This window comes from Ammospiza caudacuta, chromosome 7 (assembly GCF_027887145.1).
Source record: "Ammospiza caudacuta isolate bAmmCau1 chromosome 7, bAmmCau1.pri, whole genome shotgun sequence".
NCBI classification, from domain to species: Eukaryota; Metazoa; Chordata; class Aves; order Passeriformes; family Passerellidae; genus Ammospiza; species Ammospiza caudacuta.
This window is the reverse complement of record NC_080599.1, coordinates 16,621,785-16,643,544: the sequence shown is the minus strand read 5'-3', so window position 1 is coordinate 16,643,544 and position 21,760 is coordinate 16,621,785.

The window sequence follows — 21,760 nt, the reverse complement described above, 5'->3', positions numbered from 1 at the left end:
TTATCGAATATTCATGTGATTGGAAAAGTCAGGAAAGTGGTAATGTACTGCTGTCTATCAGTTGGAAATCTGCGCATACAATCCCAGTGTTGTACAGCTTCCTTCTTCACCTTTCCGATGCTGCCGCTCTCTCCGGCTCCCGGAGCCGAAGAAGCGGCTTCTTCGCGCAAAGACGATTGTACCGCTCACAGTGCTCTCTTAGCGCGGCTTCTGCCGAAAGACGCCCGGGAGCGGCGCTTAGCTCCGGGGAGCATCGTACCTTCGCCTTTAGCGTCTTTTATGGTCTACATCTTAGCAGAAAGCTTTTCCACTCTGTCTGGCAAGGAAAACCTGCGGGAGCACAGAAAACATCTCCCATCGTGTTCTGGACGTTGCACGGAGGTCGGCCAAGTGTTTGCCATAAAGAAAAAAAAATCCGTCCAAAACAGCTTCTTATCGAATATTCATGTGATTGGAAAAGTCAGGAAAGTGGTAATGTACTGTTTTCTATCAGTTGGCAAGCTGCGCACACAATCCCAGTGTTGTACGGCTTCCTTATTCACCTTTCCGATGCTGCCGCTCTCTCCGGCTCCCGGAGCCGAAGAAGCGGCTTCTTCGCGCAAAGACGATTGTACCGCTCGCAGCGCTCTCTTAGCGCGGCTTCTGCCGAAAGAAGCCCGGGAGCGGCGCTTAGCTCCGGGGAGCATCGTACCTTCGCCTTTAGCGTCTTTTGTGGTCTACATGCTAGCAGAAAGCTTTTCCACTCTGTCTGGCAAGGAAAACCTGCGCGAGCACAGAAAACATCTCCCATCGTGTTCTGGACGTTGCACGGAGGTCTGCCAAGTGTTCGACAAGAAGAAAAGTTGTCCAAAACAGCTTCCAATCGAATATTCATGTGATTGGAAAAGTCAGGAAAGTGGTAATGTACTGCTGTCTATCAGTTGGCAAGCTGCGCACACAATCCCAGTGTTGTACAGCTTCCCTCATCACCTTTCCGATCATGCCGCTCTCTCCGGCTCCCGGAGCCGAAGAAGCGGCTTCTTCGCGCAAAGACGATTGTACCGCTCACAGTGCTCTCTTAGCGCGGCTTCTGCCGAAAGAAGCCCGGGAGCGGCGCATAGCTCCGGGGAGCATCGTATCTTCGCCTTTAGCGTCTTTTGTGGTCTACATCTTAGCAGAAAGCTTTTCCACTCTGTCTGGCAAGGAAAACCTGCGGGAGCACAGAAAACATCTCCCATCGTGTTCTGGACGTTGCACGGAGGTCTGCCAAGTGTTCGACAAGAAGAAAAGAAAAGTTGTCCAAAACAGCTTCCAATCGAATATTCATGTGATTGGAAAAGTCAGGAAAGTGGTAATGTACTGTTTTCTATCAGTTGGCAAGCTGCGCACACAATCCCAGTGTTGTACAGCTTCCTTCTTCACCTTTCCGATCATGCCGCTCTCTCCGGCTCCCGGAGCCGAAGAAGCGGCTTCTTCGCGCAAAGACGATTGTACCGCTCACAGTGCTCTCTTAGCGCGGCTTCTGCCGAAAGAAGCCCGGGAGCGGCGCTTAGCTCCGGGGAGCATCGTACCTTCGCCTTTAGCGTCTTTTGTGGTCTACATGCTAGCAGATAGCTTTTCCACTCTGTCTGGCAAGGAAAACCTGCGCGAGCACAGAAAACATCTCCCATCGTGTTCTGGACGTTGCACGGAGGTCTGCCAAGTGTTCGACAAGAAGAAAAGAAAAGTTGTCCAAAACAAATTCCAATCGAATATTCATGTGATTGGAAAAGTCAGGAAAGTGGTAATGTACTGTTTTCTATCAGTTGGCAAGCTGCGCACACAATCCCAGTGTTGTACAGCTTCCTTCTTCACCTTTCCGATCATGCCGCTCTCTCCGGCTCCCGGAGCCGAAGAAGCGGCTTCTTCGCGCAAAGACGATTGTACCGCTCACTGTGCTCTCTTAGCGCCGCTTCTGCCGAAAGAAGCCCGGGAGCGGCGCTTAGCTGCGGAGAGCATCGTACCTTCGTCTTTAGCGTCTTTTGTGGTCTACATGCTAGCAGATAGCTTTTCCACTCTGTCTGGCAAGGAAAACCTGCGCGAGCACAGAAAACATCTCCCATCGTGTTCTGGACGTTGCACGGAGGTCTGCCAAGTGTTTGGCATAAAGAAAAGAAAATCTGTCCAAAACAGCTTCCAATCGAATATTCATGTGATTGGAAAAGTCAGGAAAGTGGTAATGTACTGTTTTCTATCAGTTGGCAAGCTGCGCATACAATCCCAGTGTTGTACACCTTCCTTCTTCACCTTTCCGATCATGCCGCTCTCTCCGGCTCCCGGAGCCGAAGAAGCGGCTTCTTCGCGCAAAGACGATTGTACCGCTCACAGTGCTCTCTTAGCGCGGCTTCTGCCGAAAGACGCCCGGGAGCGGCGCTTAGCTCCGGGGAGCATCGTACCTTCGCCTTTAGCGTCTTTTGTGGTCTACATCTTAGCAGAAAGCTTTTCCACTCTGTCTGGCAAGGAAAACCTGCGCGAGCACAGAAAACATCTCCCATCGTGTTCTGGACGTTGCACGGAGGTCTGCCAAGTGTTTGGCATAAAGAAAAGAAAATCTGTCCAAAACAGCTTCTTATCGAATATTCATGTGATTGGAAAAGTCAGGAAAGTGGTAATGTACTGTTTTCTATCAATTGGCAAGCTGTGCACCCAATCCCAGTGTTGTACGGCTTCCTTCTTCACCTTTCCGATCATGCCGCTCTCTCCGGCTCCCGGAGCCGAAGAAGCGGCTTCTTCGCGCAAAGACGATTTTACCGCTCACAGTGCTCTCTTAGCACGGCTTCTGCCGAAAGAAGCCCGGGAGCGGCGCTTAGCTCCGGGGAGCATCGTACCTTCGCCTTTAGCGTCTTTTGTGGTCTACATGCTAGCAGAAAGCTTTTCCACTCTGTCTGGCAAGGAAAACCTGCGCGAGCACAGAAAACATCTCCCATCGTGTTCTGGACGTTGCACGGAGGTCTGCCAAGTGTTTGGCATAAAGAAAAGAAAATCTGTCCAAAACAGCTTCTTATCGAATATTCATGTGATTGGAAAAGTCAGGAAAGTGGTAATGTACTGCTGTCTATCAGTTGGAAATCTGCGCATACAATCCCAGTGTTGTACAGCTTCCTTCTTCACCTTTCCGATGCTGCCGCTCTCTCCGGCTCCCGGAGCCGAAGAAGCGGCTTCTTCGCGCAAAGACGATTGTACCGCTCACAGTGCTCTCTTAGCGCCGCTTCTGCCGAAAGACGCCCGGGAGCGGCGCTTAGCTCCGGGGAGCATCGTACCTTCGCCTTTAGCGTCTTTTATGGTCTACATCTTAGCAGAAAGCTTTTCCACTCTGTCTGGCAAGGAAAACCTGCGCGAGCACAGAAAACATCTCCCATCGTGTTCTGGACGTTGCACGGAGGTCGGCCAAGTGTTTGCCATAAAGAAAAGAAAATCCGTCCAAAACAGCTTCTTATCGAATATTCATGTGATTGGAAAAGTCAGGAAAGCGGTAATGTACTGTTTTCTATCAGTTGGCAAGCTGCGCACACAATCCCAGTGTTGTACGGCTTCCTTATTCACCTTTCCGATGCTGCCGCTCTCTCCGGCTCCCGGAGCCGAAGAAGCGGCTTCTTCGCGCAAAGACGATTGTACCGCTCGCAGCGCTCTCTTAGCGCGGCTTCTGCCGAAAGAAGCCCGGGAGCGGCGCTTAGCTCCGGGGAGCATCGTACCTTCGCCTTTAGCGTCTTTTGTGGTCTACATGCTAGCAGAAAGCTTTTCCACTCTGTCTGGCAAGGAAAACCTGCGCGAGCACAGAAAACATCTCCCATCGTGTTCTGGACGTTGCACAGAGGTCTGCCATGTGTTTGGCATAAAGAAAAGAAAATCTGTCCAAAACCTCTCCTTATCGAATATTCATGTGATTGGAAAAGTCAGGAAAGTGGTAATGTACTGTTTTCTATCAGTTGGCAAGCTGCGCACACAATCCCAGTGTTGTACAGCTTCCTTCTTCACCTTTCCGATCATGCCGCTCTCTCCGGCTCCCGGAGCCGAAGAAGCGGCTTCTTCGCGCAAAGACGATTGTACCGCTCGCAGCCCTATCTTAGAGCGGCTTCTGCCGAAAGACGCCCGGGAGCGGCGCTTAGCTCCGGGGAGCATCGTACCTTCGCCTTTAGCGTCTTTTGTGGTCTACATGCTAGCAGAAAGCTTTTCCACTCTGTCTGGCAAGGAAAACCTGCGCGAGCACAGAAAACATCTCCCATCGTGTTCTGGACGTTGCACGGAGGTCTGCCAAGTGTTCGACAAGAAGAAAAGTTGTCCAAAACAGCTTCCAATCGAATATTCATGTGATTGGAAAAGTCAGGAAAGTGGTAATGTACTGCTGTCTATCAGTTGGCAAGCTGCGCACACAATCCCAGTGTTGTACAGCTTCCCTCATCACCTTTCCGATCATGCCGCTCTCTCCGGCTCCCGGAGCCGAAGAAGCGGCTTCTTCGCGCAAAGACGATTGTACCGCTCGCAGCGCTATCTTAGAGCGGCTTCTGCCGAAAGACGCCCGGGAGCGGCGCTTAGCTCCGGGGAGCATCGTACCTTCGCCTTTAGCGTCTTTTGTGGTCTACATGCTAGCAGAAAGCTTTTCCACTCTGTCTGGCAAGGAAAACCTGCGCGAGCACAGAAAACATCTCCCATCGTGTTCTGGACGTTGCACGGAGGTCTGCCAAGTGTTTGCCATAAAGAAAAGAAAAGTTGTCCAAAACAGCTTCCAATCGAATATTCATGTGATTGGAAAAGTCAGGAAAGTGGTAATGTACTGTTTTCTATCAGTTGGCAAGCTGCGCACACAATCCCAGTGTTGTACAGCTTCCTTCTTCACCTTTCCGATGCTGCCGCTCTCTCCGGCTCCCGGAGCCGAAGAAGCGGCTTCTTCGCGCAAAGGCGATTGTACCGCTCACAGTGCTCTCTTAGCGCGGCTTCTGCCGAAAGACGCCCGGGAGCGGCGCTTAGCTCCGGGGAGCATCGTACCTTCGTCTTTAGCGTCTTTTGTGGTCTACATGCTAGCAGAAAGCTTTTCCACTCTGTCTGGCAAGGAAAACCTGCGCGAGCACAGAAAACATCTCCCATCGTGTTCTGGACGTTGCACGGTGGTCTGCCATGTGTTTGGCATAAAGAAAAGGAAATCTGTCCAAAACCTCTTCTTATCGAATATTCATGTGATTGGAAAAGACAGGAAAGTGGTAATGTACTGTTTTCTATCAGTTGGCAAGCTGCGCACACAATCCCAGTGTTGTACAGCTTCCTTCTTCACCTTTGCGATGCTGCCGCTCTCTCCGGCTCCCGGAGCCGAAGAAGCGGCTTCTTCGCGCAAAGACGATTGTACCGCTCACTGTGCTCTCTTAGCGCCGCTTCTGCCGAAAGAAGCCCGGGAGCGGCGCTTAGCTGCGGAGAGCATCGTACCTTCGTCTTTAGCGTCTTTTGTGGTCTACATGCTAGCAGATAGCTTTTCCACTCTGTCTGGCAAGGAAAACCTGCGCGAGCACAGAAAACATCTCCCATCGTGTTCTGGACGTTGCACGGAGGTCTGCCAAGTGTTTGGCATAAAGAAAAGAAAATCTGTCCAAAACAGCTTCCAATCGAATATTCATGTGATTGGAAAAGTCAGGAAAGTGGTAATGTACTGTTTTCTATCAGTTGGCAAGCTGCGCACACAATCCCAGTGTTGTACAGCTTCCTTCTTCACCTTTCCGATCATGCCGCTCTCTCCGGCTCCCGGAGCCGAAGAAGCGGCTTCTTCGCGCAAAGGCGATTGTACCGCTCACAGTGCTCTCTTAGCGCGGCTTCTGCCGAAAGACGCCCGGGAGCGGCGCTTAGCTCCGGGGAGCATCGTACCTTCGTCTTTAGCGTCTTTTGTGGTCTACATGCTAGCAGAAAGCTTTTCCACTCTGTCTGGCAAGGAAAACCTGCGCGAGCACAGAAAACATCTCCCATCGTGTTCTGGACGTTGCACAGAGGTCTGCCATGTGTTTGGCATAAAGAAAAGAAAATCTGTCCAAAACCTCTTCTTATCGAATATTCATGTGATTGGAAAAGTCAGGAAAGTGGTAATGTACTGTTTTCTATCAGTTGGCAAGCTGCGCACACAATCCCAGTGTTGTACAGCTTCCTTCTTCACCTTTCCGATGCTGCCGCTCTCTCCGGCTCCCGGAGCCGAAGAAGCGGCTTCTTCGCGCAAAGACGATTGTACCGCTCACAGTGCTCTCTTAGCGCGGCTTCTGCCGAAAGACGCCCGGGAGCGGCGCTTAGCTCCGGGGAGCATCGTACCTTCGCCTTTAGCGTCTTTTGTGGTCTACATGCTAGCAGAAAGCTTTTCCACTCTGTCTGGCAAGGAAAACCTGCGCGAGCACAGAAAACATCTCCAATCGCGTTCTGGACGTTGCACGGAGGTCTGCCAAGTGTTCGACAAGAAGAAAAGAAAAGTTGTCCAAAACAGCTTCCAATCGAATATTCATGTGATTGGAAAAGTCAGGAAAGTGGTAATGTACTGTTTTCTATCAGTTGGCAAGCTGCGCACACAATCCCAGTGTTGTACACCTTCCTTCTTCACCTTTCCGATGCTGCCGCTCTCTCCGGCTCCCGGAGCCGAAGAAGCGGCTTCTTCGCGCAAAGACGATTGTACCGCTCACAGTGCTCTCTTAGCGCGGCTTCTGCCGAAAGACGCCCGGGAGCGGCGCTTAGCTCCGGGGAGCATCGTACCTTCGTCTTTAGCGTCTTTTGTGGTCTACATGCTAGCAGAAAGCTTTTCCACTCTGTCTGGCAAGGAAAACCTGCGCGAGCACAGAAAACATCTCCCATCGTGTTCTGGACGTTGCACGGAGGTCTGCCATGTGTTTGGCATAAAGAAAAGAAAATCTGTCCAAAACCTCTCCTTATCGAATATTCATGTGATTGGAAAAGTCAGGAAAGTGGTAATGTACTGTTTTCTATCAGTTGGCAAGCTGCGCACACAATCCCAGTGTTGTACAGCTTCCTTCTTCACCTTTGCGATGCTGCCGCTCTCTCCGGCTCCCGGAGCCGAAGAAGCGGCTTCTTCGCGCAAAGACGATTGTACCGCTCACTGTGCTCTCTTAGCGCCGCTTCTGCCGAAAGAAGCCCGGGAGCGGCGCTTAGCTGCGGAGAGCATCGTACCTTAGTCTTTAGCGTCTTTTGTGGTCTACATGCTAGCAGATAGCTTTTCCACTCTGTCTGGCAAGGAAAACCTGCGCGAGCACAGAAAACATCTCCCATCGTGTTCTGGACGTTGCACGGAGGTCTGCCAAGTGTTTGCCATAAAGAAAAGAAAATCTGTCCAAAACAGCTTTTTATCGAATATTCATGTGATTGGAAAAGTCAGGAAAGTGGTAATGTACTGCTGTCTATCAGTTGGAAATCTGCGCATACAATCCCAGTGTTGTACAGCTTCCTTCTTCACCTTTCCGATGCTGCCGCTCTCTCCGGCTCCCGGAGCCGAAGAAGCGGCTTCTTCGCGCAAAGACGATTGTACCGCTCACAGTGCTCTCTTAGCGCGGCTTCTGCCGAAAGACGCCCGGGAGCGGCGCTTAGCTCCGGGGAGCATCGTACCTTCGCCTTTAGCGTCTTTTATGGTCTACATCTTAGCAGAAAGCTTTTCCACTCTGTCTGGCAAGGAAAACCTGCGGGAGCACAGAAAACATCTCCCATCGTGTTCTGGACGTTGCACGGAGGTCGGCCAAGTGTTTGCCATAAAGAAAAGAAAATCCGTCCAAAACAGCTTCTTATCGAATATTCATGTGATTGGAAAAGTCAGGAAAGTGGTAATGTACTGTTTTCTATCAGTTGGCAAGCTGCGCACACAATCCCAGTGTTGTACGGCTTCCTTATTCACCTTTCCGATGCTGCCGCTCTCTCCGGCTCCCGGAGCCGAAGAAGCGGCTTCTTCGCGCAAAGACGATTGTACCGCTCGCAGCGCTCTCTTAGCGCGGCTTCTGCCGAAAGAAGCCCGGGAGCGGCGCTTAGCTCCGGGGAGCATCGTACCTTCGCCTTTAGCGTCTTTTGTGGTCTACATGCTAGCAGAAAGCTTTTCCACTCTGTCTGGCAAGGAAAACCTGCGCGAGCACAGAAAACATCTCCCATCGTGTTCTGGACGTTGCACGGAGGTCTGCCAAGTGTTCGACAAGAAGAAAAGTTGTCCAAAACAGCTTCCAATCGAATATTCATGTGATTGGAAAAGTCAGGAAAGTGGTAATGTACTGCTGTCTATCAGTTGGCAAGCTGCGCACACAATCCCAGTGTTGTACAGCTTCCCTCATCACCTTTCCGATCATGCCGCTCTCTCCGGCTCCCGGAGCCGAAGAAGCGGCTTCTTCGCGCAAAGACGATTGTACCGCTCACAGTGCTCTCTTAGCGCGGCTTCTGCCGAAAGAAGCCCGGGAGCGGCGCATAGCTCCGGGGAGCATCGTATCTTCGCCTTTAGCGTCTTTTGTGGTCTACATCTTAGCAGAAAGCTTTTCCACTCTGTCTGGCAAGGAAAACCTGCGGGAGCACAGAAAACATCTCCCATCGTGTTCTGGACGTTGCACGGAGGTCTGCCAAGTGTTCGACAAGAAGAAAAGAAAAGTTGTCCAAAACAGCTTCCAATCGAATATTCATGTGATTGGAAAAGTCAGGAAAGTGGTAATGTACTGTTTTCTATCAGTTGGCAAGCTGCGCACACAATCCCAGTGTTGTACAGCTTCCTTCTTCACCTTTCCGATCATGCCGCTCTCTCCGGCTCCCGGAGCCGAAGAAGCGGCTTCTTCGCGCAAAGACGATTGTACCGCTCACAGTGCTCTCTTAGCGCGGCTTCTGCCGAAAGAAGCCCGGGAGCGGCGCTTAGCTCCGGGGAGCATCGTACCTTCGCCTTTAGCGTCTTTTGTGGTCTACATGCTAGCAGATAGCTTTTCCACTCTGTCTGGCAAGGAAAACCTGCGCGAGCACAGAAAACATCTCCCATCGTGTTCTGGACGTTGCACGGAGGTCTGCCAAGTGTTCGACAAGAAGAAAAGAAAAGTTGTCCAAAACAAATTCCAATCGAATATTCATGTGATTGGAAAAGTCAGGAAAGTGGTAATGTACTGTTTTCTATCAGTTGGCAAGCTGCGCACACAATCCCAGTGTTGTACAGCTTCCTTCTTCACCTTTCCGATCATGCCGCTCTCTCCGGCTCCCGGAGCCGAAGAAGCGGCTTCTTCGCGCAAAGACGATTGTACCGCTCACTGTGCTCTCTTAGCGCCGCTTCTGCCGAAAGAAGCCCGGGAGCGGCGCTTAGCTGCGGAGAGCATCGTACCTTCGTCTTTAGCGTCTTTTGTGGTCTACATGCTAGCAGATAGCTTTTCCACTCTGTCTGGCAAGGAAAACCTGCGCGAGCACAGAAAACATCTCCCATCGTGTTCTGGACGTTGCACGGAGGTCTGCCAAGTGTTTGGCATAAAGAAAAGAAAATCTGTCCAAAACAGCTTCCAATCGAATATTCATGTGATTGGAAAAGTCAGGAAAGTGGTAATGTACTGTTTTCTATCAGTTGGCAAGCTGCGCATACAATCCCAGTGTTGTACACCTTCCTTCTTCACCTTTCCGATCATGCCGCTCTCTCCGGCTCCCGGAGCCGAAGAAGCGGCTTCTTCGCGCAAAGACGATTGTACCGCTCACAGTGCTCTCTTAGCGCGGCTTCTGCCGAAAGACGCCCGGGAGCGGCGCTTAGCTCCGGGGAGCATCGTACCTTCGCCTTTAGCGTCTTTTGTGGTCTACATCTTAGCAGAAAGCTTTTCCACTCTGTCTGGCAAGGAAAACCTGCGCGAGCACAGAAAACATCTCCCATCGTGTTCTGGACGTTGCACGGAGGTCTGCCAAGTGTTTGGCATAAAGAAAAGAAAATCTGTCCAAAACAGCTTCTTATCGAATATTCATGTGATTGGAAAAGTCAGGAAAGTGGTAATGTACTGTTTTCTATCAATTGGCAAGCTGTGCACCCAATCCCAGTGTTGTACGGCTTCCTTCTTCACCTTTCCGATCATGCCGCTCTCTCCGGCTCCCGGAGCCGAAGAAGCGGCTTCTTCGCGCAAAGACGATTTTACCGCTCACAGTGCTCTCTTAGCACGGCTTCTGCCGAAAGAAGCCCGGGAGCGGCGCTTAGCTCCGGGGAGCATCGTACCTTCGCCTTTAGCGTCTTTTGTGGTCTACATGCTAGCAGAAAGCTTTTCCACTCTGTCTGGCAAGGAAAACCTGCGCGAGCACAGAAAACATCTCCCATCGTGTTCTGGACGTTGCACGGAGGTCTGCCAAGTGTTCGACAAGAAGAAAAGTTGTCCAAAACAGCTTCCAATCGAATATTCATGTGATTGGAAAAGTCAGGAAAGTGGTAATGTACTGCTGTCTATCAGTTGGCAAGCTGCGCACACAATCCCAGTGTTGTACAGCTTCCCTCATCACCTTTCCGATCATGCCGCTCTCTCCGGCTCCCGGAGCCGAAGAAGCGGCTTCTTCGCGCAAAGACGATTGTACCGCTCGCAGCGCTATCTTAGAGCGGCTTCTGCCGAAAGACGCCCGGGAGCGGCGCTTAGCTCCGGGGAGCATCGTACCTTCGCCTTTAGCGTCTTTTGTGGTCTACATGCTAGCAGAAAGCTTTTCCACTCTGTCTGGCAAGGAAAACCTGCGCGAGCACAGAAAACATCTCCCATCGTGTTCTGGACGTTGCACGGAGGTCTGCCAAGTGTTTGCCATAAAGAAAAGAAAAGTTGTCCAAAACAGCTTCCAATCGAATATTCATGTGATTGGAAAAGTCAGGAAAGTGGTAATGTACTGTTTTCTATCAGTTGGCAAGCTGCGCACACAATCCCAGTGTTGTACAGCTTCCTTCTTCACCTTTCCGATGCTGCCGCTCTCTCCGGCTCCCGGAGCCGAAGAAGCGGCTTCTTCGCGCAAAGGCGATTGTACCGCTCACAGTGCTCTCTTAGCGCGGCTTCTGCCGAAAGACGCCCGGGAGCGGCGCTTAGCTCCGGGGAGCATCGTACCTTCGTCTTTAGCGTCTTTTGTGGTCTACATGCTAGCAGAAAGCTTTTCCACTCTGTCTGGCAAGGAAAACCTGCGCGAGCACAGAAAACATCTCCCATCGTGTTCTGGACGTTGCACGGTGGTCTGCCATGTGTTTGGCATAAAGAAAAGGAAATCTGTCCAAAACCTCTTCTTATCGAATATTCATGTGATTGGAAAAGACAGGAAAGTGGTAATGTACTGTTTTCTATCAGTTGGCAAGCTGCGCACACAATCCCAGTGTTGTACAGCTTCCTTCTTCACCTTTGCGATGCTGCCGCTCTCTCCGGCTCCCGGAGCCGAAGAAGCGGCTTCTTCGCGCAAAGACGATTGTACCGCTCACAGTGCTCTCTTAGCGCGGCTTCTGCCGAAAGACGCCCGGGAGCGGCGCTTAGCTCCGGGGAGCATCGTACCTTCGCCTTTAGCGTCTTTTGTGGTCTACATGCTAGCAGAAAGCTTTTCCACTCTGTCTGGCAAGGAAAACCTGCGCGAGCACAGAAAACATCTCCAATCGCGTTCTGGACGTTGCACGGAGGTCTGCCAAGTGTTCGACAAGAAGAAAAGAAAAGTTGTCCAAAACAGCTTCCAATCGAATATTCATGTGATTGGAAAAGTCAGGAAAGTGGTAATGTACTGTTTTCTATCAGTTGGCAAGCTGCGCACACAATCCCAGTGTTGTACACCTTCCTTCTTCACCTTTCCGATGCTGCCGCTCTCTCCGGCTCCCGGAGCCGAAGAAGCGGCTTCTTCGCGCAAAGACGATTGTACCGCTCACAGTGCTCTCTTAGCGCGGCTTCTGCCGAAAGACGCCCGGGAGCGGCGCTTAGCTCCGGGGAGCATCGTACCTTCGTCTTTAGCGTCTTTTGTGGTCTACATGCTAGCAGAAAGCTTTTCCACTCTGTCTGGCAAGGAAAACCTGCGCGAGCACAGAAAACATCTCCCATCGTGTTCTGGACGTTGCACGGAGGTCTGCCATGTGTTTGGCATAAAGAAAAGAAAATCTGTCCAAAACCTCTCCTTATCGAATATTCATGTGATTGGAAAAGTCAGGAAAGTGGTAATGTACTGTTTTCTATCAGTTGGCAAGCTGCGCACACAATCCCAGTGTTGTACAGCTTCCTTCTTCACCTTTGCGATGCTGCCGCTCTCTCCGGCTCCCGGAGCCGAAGAAGCGGCTTCTTCGCGCAAAGACGATTGTACCGCTCACTGTGCTCTCTTAGCGCCGCTTCTGCCGAAAGAAGCCCGGGAGCGGCGCTTAGCTGCGGAGAGCATCGTACCTTAGTCTTTAGCGTCTTTTGTGGTCTACATGCTAGCAGATAGCTTTTCCACTCTGTCTGGCAAGGAAAACCTGCGCGAGCACAGAAAACATCTCCCATCGTGTTCTGGACGTTGCACGGAGGTCTGCCAAGTGTTTGCCATAAAGAAAAGAAAATCTGTCCAAAACAGCTTCTTATCGAATATTCATGTGATTGGAAAAGTCAGGAAAGTGGTAATGTACTGCTGTCTATCAGTTGGAAATCTGCGCATACAATCCCAGTGTTGTACAGCTTCCTTCTTCACCTTTCCGATGCTGCCGCTCTCTCCGGCTCCCGGAGCCGAAGAAGCGGCTTCTTCGCGCAAAGACGATTGTACCGCTCACAGTGCTCTCTTAGCGCGGCTTCTGCCGAAAGACGCCCGGGAGCGGCGCTTAGCTCCGGGGAGCATCGTACCTTCGCCTTTAGCGTCTTTTATGGTCTACATCTTAGCAGAAAGCTTTTCCACTCTGTCTGGCAAGGAAAACCTGCGGGAGCACAGAAAACATCTCCCATCGTGTTCTGGACGTTGCACGGAGGTCGGCCAAGTGTTTGCCATAAAGAAAAGAAAATCCGTCCAAAACAGCTTCTTATCGAATATTCATGTGATTGGAAAAGTCAGGAAAGTGGTAATGTACTGTTTTCTATCAGTTGGCAAGCTGCGCACACAATCCCAGTGTTGTACGGCTTCCTTATTCACCTTTCCGATGCTGCCGCTCTCTCCGGCTCCCGGAGCCGAAGAAGCGGCTTCTTCGCGCAAAGACGATTGTACCGCTCGCAGCGCTCTCTTAGCGCGGCTTCTGCCGAAAGAAGCCCGGGAGCGGCGCTTAGCTCCGGGGAGCATCGTACCTTCGCCTTTAGCGTCTTTTGTGGTCTACATGCTAGCAGAAAGCTTTTCCACTCTGTCTGGCAAGGAAAACCTGCGCGAGCACAGAAAACATCTCCCATCGTGTTCTGGACGTTGCACGGAGGTCTGCCAAGTGTTCGACAAGAAGAAAAGTTGTCCAAAACAGCTTCCAATCGAATATTCATGTGATTGGAAAAGTCAGGAAAGTGGTAATGTACTGCTGTCTATCAGTTGGCAAGCTGCGCACACAATCCCAGTGTTGTACAGCTTCCCTCATCACCTTTCCGATCATGCCGCTCTCTCCGGCTCCCGGAGCCGAAGAAGCGGCTTCTTCGCGCAAAGACGATTGTACCGCTCACAGTGCTCTCTTAGCGCGGCTTCTGCCGAAAGAAGCCCGGGAGCGGCGCATAGCTCCGGGGAGCATCGTATCTTCGCCTTTAGCGTCTTTTGTGGTCTACATCTTAGCAGAAAGCTTTTCCACTCTGTCTGGCAAGGAAAACCTGCGGGAGCACAGAAAACATCTCCCATCGTGTTCTGGACGTTGCACGGAGGTCTGCCAAGTGTTCGACAAGAAGAAAAGAAAAGTTGTCCAAAACAGCTTCCAATCGAATATTCATGTGATTGGAAAAGTCAGGAAAGTGGTAATGTACTGTTTTCTATCAGTTGGCAAGCTGCGCACACAATCCCAGTGTTGTACAGCTTCCTTCTTCACCTTTCCGATCATGCCGCTCTCTCCGGCTCCCGGAGCCGAAGAAGCGGCTTCTTCGCGCAAAGACGATTGTACCGCTCACAGTGCTCTCTTAGCGCGGCTTCTGCCGAAAGAAGCCCGGGAGCGGCGCTTAGCTCCGGGGAGCATCGTACCTTCGCCTTTAGCGTCTTTTGTGGTCTACATGCTAGCAGATAGCTTTTCCACTCTGTCTGGCAAGGAAAACCTGCGCGAGCACAGAAAACATCTCCCATCGTGTTCTGGACGTTGCACGGAGGTCTGCCAAGTGTTCGACAAGAAGAAAAGAAAAGTTGTCCAAAACAAATTCCAATCGAATATTCATGTGATTGGAAAAGTCAGGAAAGTGGTAATGTACTGTTTTCTATCAGTTGGCAAGCTGCGCACACAATCCCAGTGTTGTACAGCTTCCTTCTTCACCTTTCCGATCATGCCGCTCTCTCCGGCTCCCGGAGCCGAAGAAGCGGCTTCTTCGCGCAAAGACGATTGTACCGCTCACTGTGCTCTCTTAGCGCCGCTTCTGCCGAAAGAAGCCCGGGAGCGGCGCTTAGCTGCGGAGAGCATCGTACCTTCGTCTTTAGCGTCTTTTGTGGTCTACATGCTAGCAGATAGCTTTTCCACTCTGTCTGGCAAGGAAAACCTGCGCGAGCACAGAAAACATCTCCCATCGTGTTCTGGACGTTGCACGGAGGTCTGCCAAGTGTTTGGCATAAAGAAAAGAAAATCTGTCCAAAACAGCTTCCAATCGAATATTCATGTGATTGGAAAAGTCAGGAAAGTGGTAATGTACTGTTTTCTATCAGTTGGCAAGCTGCGCATACAATCCCAGTGTTGTACACCTTCCTTCTTCACCTTTCCGATCATGCCGCTCTCTCCGGCTCCCGGAGCCGAAGAAGCGGCTTCTTCGCGCAAAGACGATTGTACCGCTCACAGTGCTCTCTTAGCGCGGCTTCTGCCGAAAGACGCCCGGGAGCGGCGCTTAGCTCCGGGGAGCATCGTACCTTCGCCTTTAGCGTCTTTTGTGGTCTACATCTTAGCAGAAAGCTTTTCCACTCTGTCTGGCAAGGAAAACCTGCGCGAGCACAGAAAACATCTCCCATCGTGTTCTGGACGTTGCACGGAGGTCTGCCAAGTGTTTGGCATAAAGAAAAGAAAATCTGTCCAAAACAGCTTCTTATCGAATATTCATGTGATTGGAAAAGTCAGGAAAGTGGTAATGTACTGTTTTCTATCAATTGGCAAGCTGTGCACCCAATCCCAGTGTTGTACGGCTTCCTTCTTCACCTTTCCGATCATGCCGCTCTCTCCGGCTCCCGGAGCCGAAGAAGCGGCTTCTTCGCGCAAAGACGATTTTACCGCTCACAGTGCTCTCTTAGCACGGCTTCTGCCGAAAGAAGCCCGGGAGCGGCGCTTAGCTCCGGGGAGCATCGTACCTTCGCCTTTAGCGTCTTTTGTGGTCTACATGCTAGCAGAAAGCTTTTCCACTCTGTCTGGCAAGGAAAACCTGCGCGAGCACAGAAAACATCTCCCATCGTGTTCTGGACGTTGCACGGAGGTCTGCCAAGTGTTCGACAAGAAGAAAAGTTGTCCAAAACAGCTTCCAATCGAATATTCATGTGATTGGAAAAGTCAGGAAAGTGGTAATGTACTGCTGTCTATCAGTTGGCAAGCTGCGCACACAATCCCAGTGTTGTACAGCTTCCCTCATCACCTTTCCGATCATGCCGCTCTCTCCGGCTCCCGGAGCCGAAGAAGCGGCTTCTTCGCGCAAAGACGATTGTACCGCTCGCAGCGCTATCTTAGAGCGGCTTCTGCCGAAAGACGCCCGGGAGCGGCGCTTAGCTCCGGGGAGCATCGTACCTTCGCCTTTAGCGTCTTTTGTGGTCTACATGCTAGCAGAAAGCTTTTCCACTCTGTCTGGCAAGGAAAACCTGCGCGAGCACAGAAAACATCTCCCATCGTGTTCTGGACGTTGCACGGAGGTCTGCCAAGTGTTTGCCATAAAGAAAAGAAAAGTTGTCCAAAACAGCTTCCAATCGAATATTCATGTGATTGGAAAAGTCAGGAAAGTGGTAATGTACTGTTTTCTATCAGTTGGCAAGCTGCGCACACAATCCCAGTGTTGTACAGCTTCCTTCTTCACCTTTCCGATGCTGCCGCTCTCTCCGGCTCCCGGAGCCGAAGAAGCGGCTTCTTCGCGCAAAGGCGATTGTACCGCTCACAGTGCTCTCTTAGCGCGGCTTCTGCCGAAAGACGCCCGGGAGCGGCGCTTAGCTCCGGGGAGCATCGTACCTTCGTCTTTAGCGTCTTTTGTGGTCTACATGCTAGCAGAAAGCTTTTCCACTCTGTCTGGCAAGGAAAACCTGCGCGAGCACAGAAAACATCTCCCATCGTGTTCTGGACGTTGCACGGTGGTCTGCCATGTGTTTGGCATAAAGAAAAGGAAATCTGTCCAAAACCTCTTCTTATCGAATATTCATGTGATTGGAAAAGACAGGAAAGTGGTAATGTACTGTTTTCTATCAGTTGGCAAGCTGCGCACACAATCCCAGTGTTGTACAGCTTCCTTCTTCACCTTTGCGATGCTGCCGCTCTCTCCGGCTCCCGGAGCCGAAGAAGCGGCTTCTTCGCGCAAAGACGATTGTACCGCTCACTGTGCTCTCTTAGCGCCGCTTCTGCCGAAAGAAGCCCGGGAGCGGCGCTTAGCTGCGGAGAGCATCGTACCTTCGTCTTTAGCGTCTTTTGTGGTCTACATGCTAGCAGATAGCTTTTCCACTCTGTCTGGCAAGGAAAACCTGCGCGAGCACAGAAAACATCTCCCATCGTGTTCTGGACGTTGCACGGAGGTCTGCCAAGTGTTTGGCATAAAGAAAAGAAAATCTGTCCAAAACAGCTTCCAATCGAATATTCATGTGATTGGAAAAGTCAGGAAAGTGGTAATGTACTGTTTTCTATCAGTTGGCAAGCTGCGCACACAATCCCAGTGTTGTACAGCTTCCTTCTTCACCTTTCCGATCATGCCGCTCTCTCCGGCTCCCGGAGCCGAAGAAGCGGCTTCTTCGCGCAAAGGCGATTGTACCGCTCACAGTGCTCTCTTAGCGCGGCTTCTGCCGAAAGACGCCCGGGAGCGGCGCTTAGCTCCGGGGAGCATCGTACCTTCGTCTTTAGCGTCTTTTGTGGTCTACATGCTAGCAGAAAGCTTTTCCACTCTGTCTGGCAAGGAAAACCTGCGCGAGCACAGAAAACATCTCCCATCGTGTTCTGGACGTTGCACAGAGGTCTGCCATGTGTTTGGCATAAAGAAAAGAAAATCTGTCCAAAACCTCTTCTTATCGAATATTCATGTGATTGGAAAAGTCAGGAAAGTGGTAATGTACTGTTTTCTATCAGTTGGCAAGCTGCGCACACAATCCCAGTGTTGTACAGCTTCCTTCTTCACCTTTCCGATGCTGCCGCTCTCTCCGGCTCCCGGAGCCGAAGAAGCGGCTTCTTCGCGCAAAGACGATTGTACCGCTCACAGTGCTCTCTTAGCGCGGCTTCTGCCGAAAGACGCCCGGGAGCGGCGCTTAGCTCCGGGGAGCATCGTACCTTCGCCTTTAGCGTCTTTTGTGGTCTACATGCTAGCAGAAAGCTTTTCCACTCTGTCTGGCAAGGAAAACCTGCGCGAGCACAGAAAACATCTCCAATCGCGTTCTGGACGTTGCACGGAGGTCTGCCAAGTGTTCGACAAGAAGAAAAGAAAAGTTGTCCAAAACAGCTTCCAATCGAATATTCATGTGATTGGAAAAGTCAGGAAAGTGGTAATGTACTGTTTTCTATCAGTTGGCAAGCTGCGCACACAATCCCAGTGTTGTACACCTTCCTTCTTCACCTTTCCGATGCTGCCGCTCTCTCCGGCTCCCGGAGCCGAAGAAGCGGCTTCTTCGCGCAAAGACGATTGTACCGCTCACAGTGCTCTCTTAGCGCGGCTTCTGCCGAAAGACGCCCGGGAGCGGCGCTTAGCTCCGGGGAGCATCGTACCTTCGTCTTTAGCGTCTTTTGTGGTCTACATGCTAGCAGAAAGCTTTTCCACTCTGTCTGGCAAGGAAAACCTGCGCGAGCACAGAAAACATCTCCCATCGTGTTCTGGACGTTGCACGGAGGTCTGCCATGTGTTTGGCATAAAGAAAAGAAAATCTGTCCAAAACCTCTCCTTATCGAATATTCATGTGATTGGAAAAGTCAGGAAAGTGGTAATGTACTGTTTTCTATCAGTTGGCAAGCTGCGCACACAATCCCAGTGTTGTACAGCTTCCTTCTTCACCTTTGCGATGCTGCCGCTCTCTCCGGCTCCCGGAGCCGAAGAAGCGGCTTCTTCGCGCAAAGACGATTGTACCGCTCACTGTGCTCTCTTAGCGCCGCTTCTGCCGAAAGAAGCCCGGGAGCGGCGCTTAGCTGCGGAGAGCATCGTACCTTAGTCTTTAGCGTCTTTTGTGGTCTACATGCTAGCAGATAGCTTTTCCACTCTGTCTGGCAAGGAAAACCTGCGCGAGCACAGAAAACATCTCCCATCGTGTTCTGGACGTTGCACGGAGGTCTGCCAAGTGTTTGCCATAAAGAAAAGAAAATCTGTCCAAAACAGCTTCTTATCGAATATTCATGTGATTGGAAAAGTCAGGAAAGTGGTAATGTACTGCTGTCTATCAGTTGGAAATCTGCGCATACAATCCCAGTGTTGTACAGCTTCCTTATTCACCTTTCCGATGCTGCCGCTCTCTCCGGCTCCCGGAGCCGAAGAAGCGGCTTCTTCGCGCAAAGACGATTGTACCGCTCACAGTGCTCTCTTAGCGCGGCTTCTGCCGAAAGACGCCCGGGAGCGGCGCTTAGCTCCGGGGAGCATCGTACCTTCGCCTTTAGCGTCTTTTATGGTCTACATCTTAGCAGAAAGCTTTTCCACTCTGTCTGGCAAGGAAAACCTGCGGGAGCACAGAAAACATCTCCCATCGTGTTCTGGACGTTGCACGGAGGTCGGCCAAGTGTTTGCCATAAAGAAAAGAAAATCCGTCCAAAACAGCTTCTTATCGAATATTCATGTGATTGGAAAAGTCAGGAAAGTGGTAATGTACTGTTTTCTATCAGTTGGCAAGCTGCGCACACAATCCCAGTGTTGTACGGCTTCCTTATTCACCTTTCCGATGCTGCCGCTCTCTCCGGCTCCCGGAGCCGAAGAAGCGGCTTCTTCGCGCAAAGACGATTGTACCGCTCGCAGCGCTCTCTTAGCGCGGCTTCTGCCGAAAGAAGCCCGGGAGCGGCGCTTAGCTCCGGGGAGCATCGTACCTTCGCCTTTAGCGTCTTTTGTGGTCTACATGCTAGCAGAAAGCTTTTCCACTCTGTCTGGCAAGGAAAACCTGCGCGAGCACAGAAAACATCTCCCATCGTGTTCTGGACGTTGCACGGAGGTCTGCCAAGTGTTCGACAAGAAGAAAAGTTGTCCAAAACAGCTTCCAATCGAATATTCATGTGATTGGAAAAGTCAGGAAAGTGGTAATGTACTGCTGTCTATCAGTTGGCAAGCTGCGCACACAATCCCAGTGTTGTACAGCTTCCCTCATCACCTTTCCGATCATGCCGCTCTCTCCGGCTCCCGGAGCCGAAGAAGCGGCTTCTTCGCGCAAAGACGATTGTACCGCTCACAGTGCTCTCTTAGCGCGGCTTCTGCCGAAAGAAGCCCGGGAGCGGCGCATAGCTCCGGGGAGCATCGTATCTTCGCCTTTAGCGTCTTTTGTGGTCTACATCTTAGCAGAAAGCTTTTCCACTCTGTCTGGCAAGGAAAACCTGCGGGAGCACAGAAAACATCTCCCATCGTGTTCTGGACGTTGCACGGAGGTCTGCCAAGTGTTCGACAAGAAGAAAAGAAAAGTTGTCCAAAACAGCTTCCAATCGAATATTCATGTGATTGGAAAAGTCAGGAAAGTGGTAATGTACTGTTTTCTATCAGTTGGCAAGCTGCGCACACAATCCCAGTGTTGTACAGCTTCCTTCTTCACCTTTCCGATCATGCCGCTCTCTCCGGCTCCCGGAGCCGAAGAAGCGGCTTCTTCGCGCAAAGACGATTGTACCGCTCACAGTGCTCTCTTAGCGCGGCTTCTGCCGAAAGAAGCCCGGGAGCGGCGCTTAGCTCCGGGGAGCATCGTACCTTCGCCTTTAGCGTCTTTTGTGGTCTACATGCTAGCAGATAGCTTTTCCACTCTGTCTGGCAAGGAAAACCTGCGCGAGCACAGAAAACATCTCCCATCGTGTTCTGGACGTTGCACGGAGGTCTGCCAAGTGTTCGACAAGAAGAAAAGAAAAGTTGTCCAAAACAAATTCCAATCGAATATTCATGTGATTGGAAAAGTCAGGAAAGTGGTAATGTACTGTTTTCTATCAGTTGGCAAGCTGCGCACACAATCCCAGTGTTGTACAGCTTCCTTCTTCACCTTTCCGATCATGCCGCTCTCTCCGGCTCCCGGAGCCGAAGAAGCGGCTTCTTCGCGCAAAGACGATTGTACCGCTCACTGTGCTCTCTTAGCGCCGCTTCTGCCGAAAGAAGCCCGGGAGCGGCGCTTAGCTGCGGAGAGCATCGTACCTTCGTCTTTAGCGTCTTTTGTGGTCTACATGCTAGCAGATAGCTTTTCCACTCTGTCTGGCAAGGAAAACCTGCGCGAGCACAGAAAACATCTCCCATCGTGTTCTGGACGTTGCACGGAGGTCTGCCAAGTGTTTGGCATAAAGAAAAGAAAATCTGTCCAAAACAGCTTCCAATCGAATATTCATGTGATTGGAAAAGTCAGGAAAGTGGTAATGTACTGTTTTCTATCAGTTGGCAAGCTGCGCATACAATCCCAGTGTTGTACACCTTCCTTCTTCACCTTTCCGATCATGCCGCTCTCTCCGGCTCCCGGAGCCGAAGAAGCGGCTTCTTCGCGCAAAGACGATTGTACCGCTCACAGTGCTCTCTTAGCGCTGCTTCTGCCGAAAGACGCCTGGGAGCGGCGCTAAGCTCCGGGGAGCATCGTACCTTCGCCTTTAGCGTCTTTTGTGGTCTACATCTTAGCAGAAAGCTTTTCCACTCTGTCTGGCAAGGAAAACCTGCGCGAGCACAGAACACATCTCCCATCGTGTTCTGGACGTTGCACGGAGGTCTGCCAAGTGTTTGGCATAAAGAAAAGGAAATCTGTCCAAAACCTCTTCTTATCGAATATTCATGTGATTGGAAAAGACAGGAAAGTGGTAATGTACTGTTTTCTATCAGTTGGCAAGCTGCGCACACAATCCCAGTGTTGTACAGCTTCCTTCTTCACCTTTGCGATGCTGCCGCTCTCTCCGACTCCCGGAGCCGAAGAAGCGGCTTCTTCGCGCAAAGACGATTGTACCGCTCACTGTGCTCTCTTAGCGCCGCTTCTGCCGAAAGAAGCCCGGGAGCGGCGCATAGCTGCGGAGAGCATCGTACCTTCGTCTTTAGCGTCTTTTGTGGTCTACATGCTAGCAGATAGCTTTTCCACTCTGTCTGGCAAGGAAAACCTGCGCGAGCACAGAAAACATCTCCCATCGTGTTCTGGACGTTGCACGGAGGTCTGCCAAGTGTTTGGCATAAAGAAAAGAAAATCTGTCCAAAACAGCTTCTTATCGAATATTCATGTGATTGGAAAAGTCAGGAAAGTGGTAATGTACTGTTTTCTATCAGTTGGCAAGCTGCGCACACAATCCCAGTGTTGTACAGCTTCCTTCTTCACCTTTCCGATCATGCCGCTCTCTCCGGCTCCCGGAGCCGAAGAAGCGGCTTCTTCGCGCAAAGACGATTGTACCGCTCGCAGCCCT